A 19,149-nucleotide genomic window follows, 5' to 3' on the forward strand; every position below is an offset into this window, starting at 1 on the left:
CCCTAGGTCTATAGTAATTTTGAAAACTAAGAGTCTCCCAACCAGGGGAATCTGTGAGAACAGTAGCCTGGCAGCCATTGGAGGGAGCAGAGCAGGTTGGAAGCTCTATGAAAGCTCCGTTCTCAGAGAAGTGTTACTATTTGACCCATCTGTTGACTCTCTAAAAAGCTCTGAACTCAGAGTTTGTCTTTATTTCACTGGCCTTCTAACAGTGCTAACAGCCATATCCTTAGGGCATTTATTGAAAACAATCAGTGACAGTTGTTTAACATCACAAGAGCCTCAAGAAGTAATACCAGTTGGGAGTAACAAGGGGCTGATACAAAAAACTAACAAAACAAAAACTTAAAAGGAAAAAAACCCCTAGGGAATGACATATTCATAGAAAGCAAAGCTCTGGGCGGGGCGCGGTGGCTCACGCCTGTAATCCTAGCTCTTGGGAGGCCGAGGCGGGCGGATTGCTCAAGGTCAGGAGTTCAAAACCAGCCTGAGCAAGAGTGAGACCCTGTCTCTACTATAAATAGAAAGAAATTAATTGGCCAACTGATATATATATAAAAAAAAATTAGCCGGGCATGGTGGCTCATGCCTGTAGTCCCAGCTACTCGGGAGGCTGAGGCAGAAGGATCGCTCGAGCCCAGGAGTTTGAGGTTGCTGTGAGCTAGGCTGACGCCAGGGCACTCACTCTAGCCTGGACAACAAAGCGAGACTCTGTCTCAAAAAAAAAAAAAAAAAAAAAAGAAAGCAAATCTCTGACATATTTTTGGGGATTCCTAAAAGGTTACTAGCACGTAGGGGGCTGTGAATGTGCCTAGGAAAGGCCTAAGAGGACCCTAAGCTCACACCTCTAGCTGACCTTGTCGCTCTGTGCGAACAGGAAGTGAAGATTAAAGCGGTGTTGTAAACTGCCTGCTGGAATGTTGGAAATGTGACCTAACACCCACACACACACAGAGACCTGCAGAAAAGGCTAGGAGACTAATTCATTGAAAGCATTTACAAAAATCTCTGTGCAATCATTAGCTGATCACTAGGTTAATTGAACAGACTTCAGTGGCCACACAGCAAAGAATACAGACTTTACTGAATTAGTTTAGGGCTGGTACAGTGGCTCATGCCTACAATCCTAGCACTCTGGGAGGTCAAAGCGGGAGGATCAGCTTGACCTCAGGAGTTCAAGACCAGCCTGAGCTAGAGTGAAACCCCGTCTCTACAAGAAAATAGAAAAATTAGCCAGGTGTCATGGTGAGTGCGTGTAGTCCCAGCTACTTGGGAGGCTGAAGCAGGAGAATCGCTTGAGCCCAGCAGTTTGAGGTTGTTGTGAGCTATGATGATGCCACTACATTCTACCCAGGGCGACAGAGTGCGACTCTCAAAGAAAAAAAAACAAAAACAAAGAGACAAAACAAAACAGAATTAGTCTGGGAAAGTCTCTTAAACACACAGAGGCCGAGCGCAGTGGCTCACGCCTGCAATCCTAGCACTCTGGGAGGCCAAGGTGGGAGTTTGAGACCTCAGCTCAGGAGTTTGAGACCAACCTGAGCAAGAGCGAGACCCCATCTCTACTAAAAATAAAAAGAAATTAATTGGCCAACTAATATATATAGAAAAAAATTAGCCTGGCATGGTGGTGCATGCCTGTAGTCCCAGCTAGTCGGGAGGCTGAGGCAGGAGGATCGCTTGAGCCCAGTGGTTTGAAGTTGCTGTGAGCTAGGCTGACACCACAGCACTCTAGCCGGGGCAACAGAGTGAGACTCTGTCTCAAAAATAAAAAAACAACCCCCCCCAAAACACCCCCCCCAAACAAACAGCAACAACAATCAACAGCAACAATAACAAAGCCTGGGGAGGGATGAAATCTGATTTTCAGAGTTGCCACATTGTTATATTTAAACTGTCACTTTCAACCAAAAAATATGAGACATGCAAAGAAACGGTTTTGTTTATAACTTTTTTCTTTTATATGTTTTCAAAGACAACTGCAAAAAGCAATAATTATAAAACTGTGTTGATGGACTTATGATATCTAAAGATGTATCACAATAATAGCACAAAGGAGTAGTGAAGTAACAGAACTATATAGGAGCAAAGCTTTTTTATCCTATTGAAATGAAGTTGACGTTAATGTGAACTACAAACATTTATGTTAAGGTATTAATTGTAATCCCCTGGGGAATCATTAAGAAAATAATTCAGGCCAGGTGCAGTGGCTCATGCCTGTAATCCTAACTCTCTGGGAGGCTGAGGCAGGAGGATCACTCAAGGTCAGGAGTTCGAAACCAGCCTGAGCAAGAGCAAGACATGAGATATATGAGGCTGCTGCTGGTACAAGCAGACGGGCAAGACCCTGTCTCTACTAAAAATAGAAATAAATTAATTGGCCAACTAAAAATATATAGAAAAAATTAGCTAGGCATGGTGTCACATGCCTGTAGTCCCAGCTACTCAGGAGGGTGAGGCAGGAGGATTGCTTGAGCCTAGGAGTTTGAGGTTGCTGTGAGCTAGGCTGACACCAGGGCACTCTAGCCCGGGCAACAGAGTGAGACTCTGTCTAAAAATAAAAAATAAAAGAAATAATAATTATAATTCAAAAGAATAGAGTAAAAGAAACAACAGGAAATTAAAATGGAATACTATAAAATATTTAATACAAAAGAAGGCAGTAATGGAGGCATAGAGAAACAAAAAATAGAAAAAATATAGATAACTGATAGCAAAATGATAGATGCAAATCCTGTCTTATTAGTAATTACATTAAATGTAAATAGACTAAACATGCCAGTCAAAAGACAGAGATTGGAAGAATGGATTTTTAATAAAATGGACCCAACTACAGTCACATGCCACATAAGGATGTTTCAGTCAATGATGGACCACATATACTGCAGTGGTCTCATAAGATTATAATAGAGCTCAAAATTTCCTGTCACCTAATGGTTCATAGCCATCATAACGTCATAGCACAGTGCATTATTCATGTGTTTGTGGTGATGCTGATGTAAACAAACCTGCTGTGCTGCTAGTTGTATAAAAGTATAGCATATATAATTATGAACAATACATAATACTTGATAATAATAAATGACTATGGTACTGGTTTATGTATTTACTATACTATACTTTTTATCATTATTTTAGAGGGCACTCCTACTTATAAAAAAAGTTCACTGTAAAATAGTATGCCATTTGTACCAGGAGCAGTCTCATATATCTCATGTTTACCAAGCTGCTTGATCAGATCATTTTCTCTTGCACTTGATTTAATCTCATATTGTTTTGTTCGTCATGGCTCCTAAGCATACAAAATCATGTTGCCACTGAGAGGCCACATTGAATGATTGACCTGGAATCAAAATTAAAAGATGCCAGAGTGGTGGCTCATGCTGATAGTGCTAGCACTATGGGAGACCAAGGTGGGAGGACTGCTTGAGGCCAGGAGCTCAAGACCAGCCAGAGCAAGAGTGAGACCCCGTCTCTACAAAAAAATGGAAAAATTAGCTGGGCATGGTGGCATACACCTGTAGTTCCAGCTACTTGGGAGGCTGGAGCAGGAGGATCACTTGAGCCCAGGAGTGTGAGGTTGCAGTGAACTATGATAACATCACTGCACTCTAGCCCAGGAGACAGAGTGACACTTTGTCTCAAAAAAAAAAAAAAAAATCTCTCTGCCCATATCAGCATCTTCAATAAGAAAAAAAAAAAGTGATTAAGGACTACAAAGGTGGAAAATCAGTGATGGCTATTGGGTTATCGCTCACCAGTCAGGCATGTCCCATTCCACCATAGCTACCATCTTGAAGAACAAGAACAAAATGACAGAAGCTGTTAAAGCACCTGCTTCATTGAAGGCAATGAGACTAACAAAAATTCAAGGAAAAATTGCTGATGACTCAGATTGAAGACCAGATGCAAAAGGTATCTCCCTCGGCACCATGATAATATAGGCCAAAGCAAAAAGTTTGTTTTTGATGTTGAAATAAAAGGTTTTGTTTTGTTTTTTTGGCCAGGCGTGGTGGCTCACGCCTGTAATCCTAACACCCTGGGAGGCCCAGGCGGGAGGATCGCTCAAGGTCAGGAGTTTGAAACCAGCCTGAGCAAGAGGGAGACCACGTCTCTACTAAAAATAGAAACAAATTAATTGGCCAACTAAAAATATGTATAGAAAACATTAGCCGGGCATGGTGGCACATGCCTGTAGTCCCAGCTACTCGGGAGGCTAAGGCAGGTGGATCACCTGAGCCCAGGAGTTTGAGGTTGATGTGAGCTAGGCTGATGCCACGGCAGTCTAGCCCTGGTAACAGAGTAAGACTGTCTCGAGAAAAAAAAAAGGTGGTTTTTTCAACTTTTTAACTGTTTTGTAATAACTACAACTATGATATTAAATTTACTGCTAGCTCTGGGTGGTTTAAAGGATTCATTATGTATGTAATGAATAAATTACATAATGTAAAAATGAGTGTGCTGATGTGAAGGCAGCTGAAGAATTTTTGGAAAATCTAGATAAGCTGATTGTGGAGGATAATTACTTGCCAGAGCAAATCTTCAATATGGACAAAACCTCCTTCTTCTGGGAACAGATGCCTGAAAGGACTTTCATCCATAAAGAGGCCAAGTCAATGCCAGGTTTCAAGGCCTTTAAGAAAAGGATAACAGTCTTGCTTGGAGACAATGTTGCAGGTTACAAATTGAAACCCTTCCTAACCTGGCACAATGAGATAACAGGGCCTAGAAGAATATCAGCAAACACACACTGCTGGTATGCGAAGGAGTATTAAAAAGCCATAGATGACCCAGCTCTTCTTCCAAGATACATTTCTGAATTGCTATGCCATAAAAATGGAGAAGTACTGTTTAGAGAATAACTTACATTTCAAGATTTTGCCTATTGCTGACAATGCTCTCACACATCCTCCTTTTATTAATGATCTTCATCCCAATATCAAAGTGGTAGTTTTCCCTTCAAACACCACCTCTTTGGCACAGGCAATGGATCAAGAAGTGATAGCAGCTTTTAAGGCCTACTTCCTGAGGAGGACCTTTGCCCAAGCTATTGCTGCAACAGAGGAAGACAATGAGAAGACACCGATACAATCTGGAACGATTACAACGCCTATGACTGCATCAAGGCATCTGCAGTCTGTATCATGACTGACTACAACACCTATGACTGCTATGACTGCTTGGGCTTGGGGTGATGTCACCAAGGAGTGTATGGATGGCATCTGGAAGAAAACGCGGAAGAGGTTGGTGACTTCAAAGGATTTGCCAAGGATGAGGAGGTGCAAAATTCAACAAAGCTCTGGTTGAGATAGCAAACAGCTTTTTTTTTTTTTTTTTTTTTTGAGACAGAGTCTTGCTTTTTTGCCCAGGCTAGAGTGAGTGCCGTGGCATCAGCCTAGCTCACAGCAACCTCAAACTCCTGGGCTCAATGATCCCCCTGCCTCAGCCTCCCGAGTGGCTGGGAATACAGGCATGCGCCACCATGCCCGGCTAATTTTTCTATATATTTTTAGTTGTCCAGATAATTTCTCCCCCTTCCCCTCCCCTTCCCCCCTCCTCTGTTCCCCTCCCCCCTCCCCTCCCCTCCTTCTGCCTCAGCCTCCTGAGTAGCTGGGACTATAGGCATGCACCACCATGCCTGGCTAAGTTTTTCTATATATTTTTAGTTGACCAGCTAATTTCTTTCTGTTTTTAGTAAAGACGGGGTCTTGCTCTTGCTCCAGGCTGGTCTGGAACTCCTGAGCTCAAACGGTCCACCCGCCTAGGCCTCCCAGAGTGCTAGGATTAGTGCGTGAGCCACCATGCTGGCCCAAGAAAAGTTTTTATAAAGTAAAAAAGTTATAGTAAACTTAATTTATTATTGAAGAAAGAAAAATATTTTGTATAAATTTAGTGTAGTATAGGTATACAGTGTTTATAAAATCTATAGTGGTGTACAGTAATGTTCTGGGCCTTCACAGTCACTCACCACTCACTTAACTAACTCACCCAGAGTAACTTTCAGTCCTGCAAGCTCCATTCATGGTATGTGCCCTGATACAGATGTACCATATTTTATCTTTTATGCTATATTTAGATATGTTTAGATATAGAAATACTTACCATTGTGTTACAGTATTACATCTATTGCCTACAGTGTTCAGTATAGTAATATGCTGTTCAAATTTGTAGCCAGGAGCAACAGGCTGTACCATATAGTCTAGGTGTGCAGTAGGCTACACTATCTAGGTTTGGGCAAGTACACTTTATGATGTTTACACAATGACTAAATTGCCTAATGACACATTTCTCAGAACATAAACCAGCTATTAATTGACACATGACTGTATATGCTGTCTTTATATTCAAATATACAAATAGGTTGTAAATAAAAGGATGAAACAGGATATGCATGTCAAAGTAACCTTAAGAGATGTGGAGTGGCTACACTAATACCAGACAAAACAGAATTAACATAATTTAAGTCATAAATTGTTGCTAGAGACAAAGCACATTTTATAATGATAAACTGTCTTCCATTACGAACACAAAATAATTAAACATATATACATCTAACAACAGAGCCCCAAAAGAAATGGAGCAGAAACTGACAGAACTGAAGGAAAGAAATAGTCAATTCAACAATAATACTGAGACACTCTAGCCAGGGCAAGAGAGTGAGACTCTATCTCAAAAGAAAAAAAAAAACAATAATAAAGATTTCTTTCTTTTTTTTCTCTTTTTTTTTTTTTTTTTTTTGAGACAGAGTCACACTTTGTTGCCCACAGACATCAGCCTAGCTCACAGCAACCTCAAATTCCTAGGCTCAAGCAGTCATTCTGCCTCAACCTCCCAAGTAGCTGAGACTATAGGCATGCGCCACCATGCCCAGCTAATTTTTTCTATATATGTAATTTTTTTAGTTGTCTGGCTAATTTCTTTCTATTTTTAGTAGAGACAGGGTCTCACTCTTGCTCAGGCTGGTCTCGAACTCCTGACCTCAAGCAATCCTACTGCCTCAGCCTCCTAGAGTGCTAAGATTATAGGTGTGAGCCACCGTGCCCAGCCCAGTAGCTGGATATTTCAATGCTCTACTTTCAATAATGGATAAAACAATTAGGTCAACAAGGAAACAGATCAGGCAATATCGGAGTAAAATGCTCATGTATATCATTCCTAGGAACACTGTAATCAATTAGCTACTGCCAAGACCTCTGCAAGCCACGAAATCAGATTGCCTAGTGCTTCCTGCTGCCCTTTATGGTTGATGTGAGCACCTTGTTTGGGATCCCCCCATATCCACTGAGATCCTGGAGCTCATCTCAATGGTGTATTGCCTACAGCCTTACCTGGCCTACAAAGGATGGTAACCAGACAGCTTTTCAAAGATGAAGGTGTTCCTTTCAATGCCTTAGCAAAGGGGAATGTCTTATGTGTCCTCTCACAGAATATAATTGATAGATTGATTGCACGTGATAAATGCAATCTATCACACTAAAGACTAAGCCTTTGGATTCCCTCTTCCTTGTGATACCAAGAAAGCTCTTGCACCTCAATTCATAACTGTAGCCCAGTATTCTTTTTTTTTCTTTGAGACAGAGTCTCACTTGTGTTCCCCGGGTTAGAGTGCTGTGGCATCAGCCTAGCTCACAGCAACCTTAAACTCCTGGGCTCAAGCAATCCTCCTGCCTCAGCCTCCCCAGTAGCTGGGACTACAGGCATGCACCACCATGCCCGGCTAATTTTATCTATATATATCAGATGGCCGATTAATTTCTTTCTATTTATAGTAGAGACGGGGTCTCACTCTTGCTCAGGGTGGTTTCGAACTCCTGACCTTGAGCGATCCGCCCCCCCTTGGCCTCCCAGAGTGCTAGGATTACAGGCGTGAGCCACCGCGCCGGCCCGCTAATTTCTTTCTATTTTTAGTAGAGACAGGGTCTCGCTCTTGCTCAGGTTGGTGTAGGCCACTATTAAGTCCACATTTCAGTCAACCAATTAAATAACCTCTTACAACCAATTTAGGTACACAAGCTAATACATTATATCTAGAATCTCTAGTAAATGCACCCATATCAATGAATTTAGCCCTATCTAGTGTTATATTCTACCCTCATTGGTCTAACATCCTTAGAATCCATTCTGTCGTACTCCCCAGGTTTCTGCCAACATATTGACAATGTCTTGCAATTCTTTTGGTGTGTAAGCTATTTCCTCCTGGATCATAGCATGTATCTGTCCGCTTGGAACATGGTGAGATTTGACCCTAGTAAATGCCTAGTGGCAACAGGGGATTGTGGCAGATTTTTAGGGAAATGAGTGTCCACTTTCAAGGCGTTTTCTCAGGTGAGGTTATCACAGGGTTTTGAGACAGAGGAAAGTAAGTCTCCTCAGACCCTGAACATCAAGCTACTTCCACTCACAAGCGAGACTCTGAAGGACTTAGGGGTTCAATATTGTCTGCTTCATCTGGGTCCAACCACATTCACCGCTTCAAATTTCTGGGTCCTGTTATTTCCCAACCAGTGCCTTAGTTTTCCCATGAAAAATTTGGTGAGACTGTGAATTCAACTGTCATTAAAATTCTGCAAACCACACAATTGTGTATTTGACTTTCAGCAATATCAGCCGTGGGTCTACATAAGCAAGAGAATTTTTTAGGCTTTGAATTGAAAGTTAATAGACCAGAACTTGTCATTTTCTCTCTACAATAACAAGTGGACTGAAATGAATCCATCTTACACACAGTCCTTATTCCTTGGTCATTATTACTGTTATAGCAGTCAAGGATGGTGGCCATTTGGGCTCCAAACGCATATGCTTCAGTTGGGAATTCACCACAATCAACCACATGTGACAGCTTCATTAATTGTGATGCCACTGTAGGCCATGGAGTGCCAGCATCTTGTTTCCAACTGGCAAGGAGCCCAGCCCTGTGCTCAAGCCCAAGCGTGTGACCAAATCAATCCCCAAATCCCATCTTTGCAGGTCTGTCTCCCGGGATCACTGTCAGTACCTCTTGTTATTCTGTATTTCTGTTCATGTTAAGGAAAAGAATAATAATAATAATAAAAATACCACTTGTTATATCAGTCAAGGTCCAATCAGGAGATAGAAGCTACAATGGGAAAGTTTAACATAAATGATTAATAGGGGACTGAAATGATAGGGAATTGGCTAATGGGAGCTAAAGACAATTTTAAAGAATACAGAAGTAGTAAATATAAAGATCAGCTACTATCTCTAGAACTAATACTGAGCAGCCAAGGAAGAGTCCTCTCTCCCCGCAGAGCTGAGGTCCAGACTTCATTTAAAAAGCATGGCAGTGAAAGCATCAGTGACATATCTCACCAATGAGACCTCCTAGAAATATGCCCTCTGAGGTGTCCGGAAAAGCTGCTAATCACGGATGGCTGTTAGTTAGAACTAAAAACTGTAGAAGCCCAGTGCTAGAAACAGCGTTGCCAGTGCAGGGTTCAGCACTGTAGAAGGTCATGCCATGACGGGTCAAGCGTCAGAGCATTCATACTCAGCAAGTGCCTAGTGCTGGAAAGAGCGGTACCAACAGAAGAAACAAGTGCTTTCTACATGTTATAGAAAATGTACTTGGTGAGAACACAGTGGTGGAGAAAACCAGACTACTGCAAAAGTCAAGCACTGAAGAAAGCTTGCTCTGCCTGAGTTCAGCACTAGACAAAGCTGTGTGAGGGTCAAGACTGGTGATGGGTGTGCAAAAACAGTCCAAGTGTCAGGAGTCCACTTACTGCAAAAGTCAGCACATGGTCTGGGGTTTTTGGTGTCCACGTTAGAGGAGGTAGAGGACGTGGCAAGGTGGTTGCAAGCTGGGGGCTCTGAGCTTCCCAAGGATTCCTCACTCTGCACATGCATCTAGCCCAGGGAAACACTGGGATTTCCCAACATACATGTGCCTCTGCAAAACTGGGAAGAACAAGAAAAAGGAAACCTCAATGGGAACAGAACCAGGAAGGGGATCCCCTTCCTCTTGCAGTGTCCCTCCAGCGCCCTCTACTGACAAAGCATAAAATCAAGCTTTGTGCAAGGAGAAATGTGTAAATAGTCCAACCCGCTGTATCAGAGCAGGTACTGGAGGGTGAATTTGGAGCTTAGTCAATAAATTCCAAAACTGACATAGTGGCAGAATACCCTCATAGGCTCTCTGACCTATAAACTGAGGGCAAAAATGGTAAGAAAGGCTAAATGAAAGCCCATGGAACTTCCCCTCCCTACAAAGACAATAAGCCAGTAGAAATACCACATCTCTTGGGTAAGCACAGAGATTAATGCCACCATCAAAGAATTGAAAAAAAGCAGGGATAGTGACAACTATCACTTGCCCATTCAATCCAGCAGTCTGGCCTATGCAGAAGTCAGATGGCTCTGGGAGAATGACTGTGGATCATCAAACTTTTATCAGGTAGTGACTCCAATTGCAGCTGCTCTTAGAGCTATAGCATCTTTCTTGGAGCAAATCAGTCTGGCCCCTGGAATTTGGGATGAAGCCATCAACTTGGTTTTTTCTCCATAACAGATGCAACATCCACAAGAAGCAGTCTGCTTTTAGGAGGCAAAGCTACCATGGGTCTCCAGGTTGCCTAAAGACCGTGTCATTTCTGCTGTCATGATATAGTCCACAGAGATCTTGATCATCTTGACATTCCTTGAAACATCATACTGGTCCACTGCATTGACATTACTGGACCTAGTGAACAGGCAGTAACAAGTACTGTCACTGCAAAATGTATGCAAACAAGAAAGTGGGAGATAAATCCTACAAAAGTTTCCAGGGCTTGCCACCTCAGTGAAGTTTCTCGGGATTCAGTATCTAGATATCTGAAGATATCTCCCCTCTTTACAAGTGAAAGACAAGTTGTACCTCATACAATCTACTTCCTCCTAAAAGAGGTGCAATGCTTGGTAGGCCTGTTTGGATTTTGGAGGAACATATCTCATCAATGGAGTCACCTATAAGGCTGCCAGTTTTGAGTAGGAACCAGAGCAAGACAAGGCTGTGCAAATCCAGGCTGCATTACACACTGCTCTGCCAATTGGTACTTAAGATCCAGCAGCCCCAGTGACACTCAAAATGTCCATGGCAAACAGATGCTATATGGAGCCTCTAGCAAGCACCAATAGGAGAATCAAACACAGATTCACAGGAGTTAAAAACAAAAATAAAAACAAAACAAAACTAGACTGTTTTTTGCAGACAGCTATTCTACTTTTGAGAAACAGCTCTGGCTTGCTACTGGACCTTGGTAGGGACTGAACGCCTAACCAGATAACCACGTGACCTGAGATTCTCCTCGTGGATTAATTGTGGTCTGATCAATCCAGTCATAATATTGGGTGTGCACAGCAGCAATTTATCACCAAATGGAAATGGTATATACAAGACCAGGCTTGGAAAGCTGCAGAAGGTATGAGCCATTTGCATGCAGGTGGCTCAGATTCCTTTGACACCTACTCTTGTGGCAGTGTCTTCTCTCCCTCAATTAATGCCTATGGCCTCATGGGATGCCCCTTACAACCAGTTACGAAGGCAGAAAAAAGTCAAGCCTGTTTATAGGTTGAGTCTGCATGACTTGCTGTTATGACCTAGTGGTGGACAAAATGTTGGGCAGAATGTTTGGTGGTTCACTGTACCTGGCATAAGTGGCCAGAAGTGCAGACCTATACTAATCATGGGCAGTTGCCCATGCCTGGTTAGCCAGGGATTTGGAAGGAACATGATTGGAATTGTGGTGACAGGGCATTTGTATTCTTGTAACTTTTTATTTTGGTAGGTTTTTTTTGGAGACAGAGTCTCACTTGTTGCCCAGGCTAGAGTGAGTGCCGTGACGTCAGCCTAGCTCACAGCAACCTCAAACTCCTGGGCTCAAGTAATCCTTCTGCCTCAGCCTCCCGAGTAGCTGGGACTATAGGCATGCGCCACCATGCCCGGCTGATTTTTATATATATATATTAGTTGGCCAATTAATTTCTTTCTATTTATAGTAGAGACGGGGTCTCGCTCTTGCTCAGGCTGGTTTCGAACTCCTGTCCTCGAGCAATCCGCCCACCTTGGCCTCCCAGAGTGCTAGGATTACAGGCGTGAGCCACCGCGCCCGGCCTTTTTCTTTTTTTTTTTTTTTTTTTTTTTTTTGAGACAGAGTCTCACTCTGTTGCCCAGGCTAGAGTGCCATGGCATCAGCCTAGCTTACTGCAACCTCAAACTCCTGGGCTCAATCAAGCAATCCTTCTGCCTCAGCCTCCCAAGTAGCTGGAACTACAGGCAAGCGCCACTATGCCTGGCTAATTTTCTTCCTATATATTTTTAGTTGTCCAGCTAATTTCTTTCTATTTTTAGTAGACACGGGGTCTTGCTCTTGCTCAGGCTGGTCTCAAACTCCAGAGCTCACACAATCCTCCCACCTTGTAACTTTTTTTTTTTTTTAAACAGCCCTCCTCAATCAATTCTACTTCAGTTGGAGCCATTTCATCCAGGGACTGGCTTGGTCTTCTCTCCTCTGGTTTCTGAGTCCCTTAGATGGGCTGTTAACTTTTCACTATTCATTATTTTATTTACTCTTAGCAGTCAGAACGGGGTATTAGGCTCTCTCAGAGGCAAGTGGTGTAAGACAACAGTGTCCTCTTGAGTGGGCCAGTATATTAGTTTGCTAGGGATACCATAACAAAGTACCATAGACTGGGTGACTTAAACAACAGAAATTTATTTTTTCGAAGTTTGGGAGGCTAAAAGTCCAAGATCAAGGTGTTAGCAGGGTTGGTTTCTTCTGAGGCCTCTCTCCTTGCCTGTTAGATGGTTGTCTTCTCCCTGTGTCTTCACAGGGTCTTTGTTCTCTACATATCTGCATCCACATTTCCTCCTCATAAGGATACCAGTCGTATTGGATTATAGCCCACCCTAATGACCTCATTTAATTTAATTATCTCTTTAAAGACCTTCTGTTCTGAAGTTCTAGGGGTTAGGACTTCAACATATGAATTGGGGGTGTGGGGAAGACAGTTCAGTCCCTAACACCCAGTACTGAACAAATCTGAAGACCATTATCTTGCTGCTAAGGCACCAAGAGGAAGGCTCACCTGCAGGGTTTTTCAAGAGCATGCAACAATCTCTCAAGTCAGTCTACCTGTGCAGCTCCCTTCCACATTCTCAAAGGTGAGCAAATTAAGTCAGCTCTTCAAGGGCTGCGTGTGTATGTGTGGGGTTTTGGGGGGTGGGGCAGATGAGAGAGTCCACTAATTACATTTCTCTTCTTCCTGAGTTCTGGATCATGTTGCTGAATCCAAAATTAATGATTTGCCCATCCATGGTCACAGGCAGCACTAGAATGTGACAGGCCTCCCTCGTAAAACTTGGAACTTGGAGGAGTAGAGCAGAATTTAGGTTCTTAGCCAATAGGCTCACTCTCTAGGGGAAAAAATAGAGGAAGGAACAGGAGTATAGATACACCATTTCTCCTTCCTAAGTGGCTCTATTTCTTCCTAAATCAGGAGATGAGGAAAGGTCAATAGTTTTATGTCAGTAGAACTCCATCTGCACAAAAAGAAACATTAGGAGTGAGGAAAACGTGTTCTCCACACCAACATTATGCAAGAGAGCTGATAAACCTTTTCCTGAAGGGATTCCCAAGTATCTCCAGCTGAGCTCTTCCATGAAACAAAGTGTGTTCGTTTCCTATTGCTACGTAACAAACCACCACAAATTTAGAAGCCCAAAGCAACACTCATTTACTGTCCCACAATTCTGCAGGTCAGGTCAAATGGGCTTGCCTGGGTCCTCAGCTCAGAGTCTCAGGAGGCCAGAGTCAAGGTATTGGCTGAGCGGGGCTCTCATCCAAGGCTTTGGGGAAGAATCCACTTCCGAGTTCATTTAGGTTATTGGCCTAATTCAGTTCCTTGCAGCATAGGACTGTGTTTACTGCCTCATTCCTCTTGGTGTGGCCCCTTCCACCTTCATGTCAGCAATGGCTCCAATGCCCCTCATGCTGCAAATCTCTGACTTCCTGTTCTCCTACCAGCTGGAGAAAACTCTGCTTTGAAATGGCTGACTGCGTGACAATCTCCGTGTCTTAATATCAACTGACTTACAACTTGAATTATATCTACAAAATCCTTTCACAGCTTACCTTGTGTTTGATTGAATAACCAAGGGGCAGCAATCTTAGGGGACCATCTTGAGAATTCTGCCTACCACACCAAGGAATCCCAGTCTGTGTCCTAGACCTTGAGAGAAGGCAGTCCCTCTCTGCCACACGTTTCTTAGAGCCTAAATTAGTGCAAAAGACAAAAAAGTGTGGTACACACTCTCTCCTCTAGAGAAAACAGTCAGCTCCTCAGCTGGTTCATAAATTCTAGCAACTTTGTGTGAACTGGAAAAAGATGCCTTTTCCTTAAAACAATTTACTGCTTTCTGTTGGAAATTTATTGTAGTAATTATACAAATCTGTATTTACTTGGTAGTGAGTGGCACTTCCAGGAGTTGTGCAGTGGACAACTTGCACAACTATGAGCAGTGGCCCTGATCCCAGTAGACGCTGTGGTCTCAATACACCCTTTACGTTCCAGCCACTTGCCCATCCTGACTGTTGTTTATAGAGACGGTTTTTTCCCAGAGTCTTTCTTCTGTTCTTTGTTGATTTATTTTTATCTGTTGATGATTTGGGGGGAATGTGAAATGAAATGGCTATCAATTGTCTTGACTAGGGTGATGAATTAATACTCAGGGGAAAAAAACATTTTTGCCACTAGTCTGATTGACTCTGTTGGGTAATATTAAAAAATTGAGTATCTAAGATCCTCCAAGGAGCAAAGCCCAAAGTAGCAGGAATATTAAGGCAATAATAACAGCCACTAATGTTACTCAGGGCCTATATTTATATGTGTGTGCGTAGATTAGATCTATATCTGATCCACATCTGTATACTATATACACATACACTTATATATATCCATAAATTTGTTTAATCCTCACAGGAACTCTTTTGGGTGGGGATTATTATCCCTACTATATAGATAAGAAAACTGAGGCCCAGTGATATTATTTGCCAAAGGTCATGGATAAGAAGCAGCTGAGAATTCCAACCTCTGCCATCCAACCCAAAGCCCACACTCTGAACCACTTTGGTGGAGATTAGTTGAGTATCTGTGCCCTGAATTGAGACCTTTGCTGTACGCCTCTTGAATAGAAGTCAGAGCTGTACTAGTGAGGCCAGTGGCCCAACCTGGGACAGGGAAGAGGCCAGTCCTAGTTGTAGTCATGAGAATGGCCTCAAGTTAAAAGTGTGATAGGGAGGTGTTTGTGGCTAAAAGAAGACAGCTAGTGGGACCTGGGGAGAAAACCATGGAAGGAGGAAAAATGGTAGGGCCCCATCTTGTTCACCATTGTATCTCCAGCATGCCTGATACCTTGCTGGAGCTCAGTTAGCATGTACTGAATGACTGAGTGACTACCTGATCCGCCAGATAGCATGCCTTGTGAGAGCTCCTCTCTCTGCTCTGCCTCTCTGATGTCTGCTCCTGCTACCAACTCCTTCCCTTTTCAATAAACTAACTCATTTGAACTGGATTTGTGAACTGTGTTGCAGGCCCTGTGCTCACTACTTTATCTGCATCTTCTTATTTGAAGTCCTCACAGGAACCCACTGCTAGATTATTTCATTTCTGAGATGCTGGGAAGAAATACCCACTACCTTCTATATTCTGTTTACTTAATTTCCTAGATTATTTAACCAAAAAATTAAAATCCATTTTTAATAGGGGATTTACACTTTGATCATAAATTTGACCAAAGTTATCTTAAACTGCAAAAACAAATTCAATATGGCTACTTCTTTTAACTACTTCATATGCTTTAAGCATATACAAATATTATGCCTAATATTTGTAAATGATAGCATTTCTTAAAGCCCTGCCATCAAAACTGGCTACAAAAGTTCTAAAATCATGGACTTAATTTTTTTTCCTCATTCTTATATTTTTATTATTTTGCCCCATTGAAGTCATCTTATTTTTGATACCTCACTGAGGTTCCAATTTTTACACCTTTCTACGGTTTCAGTAATTCTACCAGTTATTATTTTTATATCATCCTGGAGCTCTTTTAATCCTACTAGACCCAAAAGAAAAAAGAAACTGTTTTGGAACAAGCTGAGGTTATAGGTTCTGGCCAGAGACGTGGGATCAGCTTGCGCAGTTCTAAGGGTTCAAAGCTGAGCTGCCTGTCATTAGCCTTAACACCATTTTATGGAAACGTTTTTCTTTTTCTTTCTTTCTTTTATTATGCTTTTTAAAAAATTTTTCTTTTCTTTTCTTTTTTTTTTTTTTTGAGACAGGGTTTCACTCTGTTGTCCAGGCGAGAGAGCAGTGGTGTCATCATAGCTTATTGCAATCTCAAACTCATGGGCTCAGGTGATCCTCCTTCTTCAGCCTCCCAAGCAGCTAGGACTACAGCCACATGCCACCACACTTGGCTAATTGTTCTTATTTTTTGTAGAGACAGGGTCTCACTATGTTGCCCAGGCTTGTCTTGAACTCCTGGTCTCAAGAGATCAAAGTGCTGATAGTACAGGCCTGAGCCTTGTTGGCACTATTAAAACCTACCTATTCCATTATTACCTTATAATTGGTAAGGTAAATAAGGTTGCATACATACCCTTCTCTGCCCCTCCCCTTAATAGTGGGTCTCAAACCTGACTGCACATTAGAATCTGGGGAACTTTTCTATTAAGTTGTAGTAAAATGCACATAAAATTTACCATCTTAATCATTCCTAAGTGTACAGTTCAGTAGCAGACACATTGTTGTGAACCGTTAGCACCATTCATCTCCATAACTCTTTTTGCATCTTGCAGAACTGAAACTGTGCACATTAAACAATAACTCCCCATTCTCCCAGGCCCTGGAAACCACTATTCTACTTTCTGTCTCTATGAATTTGACCACTCCAGGTACCTCATATAAGTAGGATCATACAGGATTTGTCCTTTTGTAACTAGCTTATTTCACTCAACATAAATGTACTCAAGGTTCATCCATGTTGCAACATGGGTAATAGGTCCTTCTTTTTCAAGGCTGAATAATATTCCATTATACAAATACCACATTTTGTTTATCCATTCATCTGTCAATGGACACTTGGTTTACTTCCATTGCTTGACTATTGTGAATAATGAATGCTACTATGAATATGGGTGTCTAAATTTCTGAGACTTTGCTTTTAATTATTTGGGGTATACAACCAACAGTTGGAATTGCTGGATCTTTCTGAGAACCTGCCATACTGTTTTCCATAGTGGCTGCACCATTTTACATTTCCACCAACAGTGCACAAGGGTTTTAATTTCTCCACATCCTCACCAACACTTGTTATTTTCTGTTTTGTTGTTAACTGCCATCCTGATAGGTGTGAAGTGGTATCACTGTGGCTTTGATTTGCATTTTCCTAATGATTAGTGATTCTGAGTGTCTTTTCGTGTGCTTGTTGGTCACTGTATATCTTCTTTGGATAAATGTCTATTCAAGTCCTCTGTCATTTTTTAATTGGGCTATTTGTTGTTGCTGAGTTGCAGGGGGGTTATTTATATATTCTGGATATTAATCCCTCATCATAGAATCTGGAGAACAGTATATTTTTTAAAGCTTCCCAAGTTAAGAACTATTTTCTTAGATGAGGCTGAATGTTTAAATTAGTTCTCATTAAGACACATGGCTAATTCATCATTTCAGAATAAAATATTGAAATCTCCTTCCACCTGGTTACTTTACCTGTTCATCAATCCTGTCCAGTCATGGTAGGCCTTGCTTTTTCCAGTTACTGGACTCAGTTCTCTGGTTCTATTGTTTCCTCCTTACACAAATAGAAAAGAGTTCACATTTATTCCTTATAGAGGAAAAACAGAAGAAACAAAATATCCACATGTGTTAATATACTCCTACTTACAATTTTCAAAATTATATGTATCTTGTTATCCCCTTTCTTAGATAGTACAACTACCTTTTTGAAAACTCTATCTTAATTTTCTACTTTTAACTTAAGTAAAATGATTATTGTATATTTTAGGGTGCTCAAATTGTTAACAGCTTGGACAGTGGATGTCCATTTAATTACATCTTTGTCTTTATACTACTACCCCAATATCCTTGAAAATATCCATGCTTTCTGGTATTAACAGGACACTATATAAAAAAAACCCAAAAAACAAACAAACAAACAAACAAACAAAAAACAGGACACTATAGATCCATCCTGATTCTTTTAAGAAATGGAATCAGGACTGGGCATAGTGGCTCAATGCCTGTAATCTGAGCACTCTGGGAGGCCAATGCGGGTGGACTGTTTGAGCTCAGGAGTTTGAGACCAGCCTGAGCAAGAGCGAGACTCCATCTCTACTAAAAATAGAAAGAAATTAGCTGGACAACTAAAAATATATAGAAAAAATTAGCCGGGCACGGTGGCGAGTGCCTGTAGTCCCAACTACTCAGGATGCTGAGGCAGAAGTCACTTGAGCCCAGGAGTTTGAGGTTGCTGTCAGCTAAGCTGATGCCATGGCACTCTAGCCTGGGCAACAGAGTGAGACTCTGTCAAAAAAAAAAAAAAAAAAAGAAAGAAAAGAAAAAGAAATGGAATCAGCTACCCTCTAAGAAGAACTCCTAATGATAACACTAATATGCACCAACATCTTGGCATTAGGGATGTACATGAGTGTTCATAGGGGGATAAAGTACCGGATCTCATTCAGTGACAGAATTGGAAAAAAATTTCTGAGGTAAAAATTTATACTGATCTTTCCAACTTAACATGTCATTTATGTGTCCTGCCTTTCTGATGGTCTGTGGATCCAGCCACCACACTGATAGAACCCTTGGAGGCTGCTGTTATCATTATCAATCTTATAGTTGAACAAACTGAGACTGCAAGAAGTTGTATAAATTGCAAGTAAGTGTGGGATATGGGGTCCAACACTAGCGCTAATTTCAGAAACTGAGCTTCCACAGGTTTCCCACAAGGCCCTCCCTCAACCTCAGCCTTCCGTCAGAAATACAGAACTTAGTCGTTTGCAAAAGACTTTCCACCAAGTTGTCCCATTTAGGACTCCCAAGGTAGGGTCTTCCTAGCTGTCGATGGGTGAGAAGATGAAACATTACCCA

This window comes from Microcebus murinus, chromosome 19, assembly GCF_040939455.1.
Source record: "Microcebus murinus isolate Inina chromosome 19, M.murinus_Inina_mat1.0, whole genome shotgun sequence".
NCBI lineage: Eukaryota > Metazoa > Chordata > Mammalia > Primates > Cheirogaleidae > Microcebus > Microcebus murinus.